The following is a 915-nucleotide window of genomic DNA, read 5'->3' as shown; positions in this document are numbered from 1 at the left end:
GGAGTAATTTTCCTGACCAAATCCATCAGGAGACACAAATATTAAACTACCAGTGATAACATTTGGAAAAAATAATCTCATGTTAAAGACCTTCTTTCCTATTCCTGTCCAACCTCTCAAGTAAAAATTATGAAAGAGCCTTAAAAAAAGGAAGATGAGGAGAAAGTATCTGCAAAGCATATGTTAAAGATATTATCCGTTTTTTGTCTTTAGTTTTTATTTTAAGTCAGCTCCATGTCCAACACGGGGCTTGAGCCCATGACCCTGAGATTGAGAGTCACATACTCTTCCGATTGAGCCAGCCAGACGCCCCAAAGATATACTATTTTAATAAAGTGCTCTCATACATCTGTGAATTTCATGGGCAAACAGCAGCTAACTGAAGTTACCCTCACGAGCCAGGGTGATGTGCATGTCGAAAGTCACTGAACTCATGAGTTACAAGTTATCCCATTTTACAGATGCAGAAACTGAGGTGCAGTTAAGGGGCGTGGAGTCCAGGTGGTCCCTGACCACTCCACGGTGACGTAGCCAGAGACGAGACACTGGCAGGGAAAAAAGAGAAGCGCCAGCAGCAGCCAGGGGCACATGGGAGAGGCACTGAGGTCCCACCCCTTCCGAACCTTCAAAGGAAAACCTGGTGTTTGTGAAGTTGCAGAGAAATTAGCACTCCCTTGCGCTGCTGGTGGTTGGCAGCCCTTCTGAAGAGAGATTAGCATCAGGCACCCGGAAATGTGCTTGTCTTTTGATTCAGAAGGGCTAGTGATAAGAAATTATCCTGAAGAAATGCGTAAGAATGTCTACAAAGGTCTGGTTACAAAGATACGACGCAAGAGTGGTTATGCTAGAGTCACGGGAAAAGCTAGAAAAAAAATATTAATTTTCAACCCTGGGAGACTGATTAAACTGGGCAGG

At 43.9% G+C, this 915-nt stretch overlaps 1 non-coding gene across 1 annotated transcript; it reads right to left on the bottom strand.

Annotated features, from left to right (window-relative positions):
- Window positions 1–235: 235 nt before the first annotated feature.
- On the bottom strand, window positions 236–308 carry TRNAE-CUC. Its single transcript has one exon. It is a non-coding gene; the product is annotated as a tRNA-Glu (tRNA).
- Window positions 309–915: the final 607 nt, after the last annotated feature.

This window comes from Mustela putorius, unplaced genomic scaffold (assembly GCF_011764305.1).
Source record: "Mustela putorius furo isolate JIRA1106 unplaced genomic scaffold, ASM1176430v1.1 tig00000929_pilon_pilon_pilon, whole genome shotgun sequence".
NCBI lineage: Eukaryota > Metazoa > Chordata > Mammalia > Carnivora > Mustelidae > Mustela > Mustela putorius.
The sequence above is the reverse complement of the archived record's forward strand: the minus strand, read 5'-3'. Positions and strand labels throughout refer to the sequence as shown.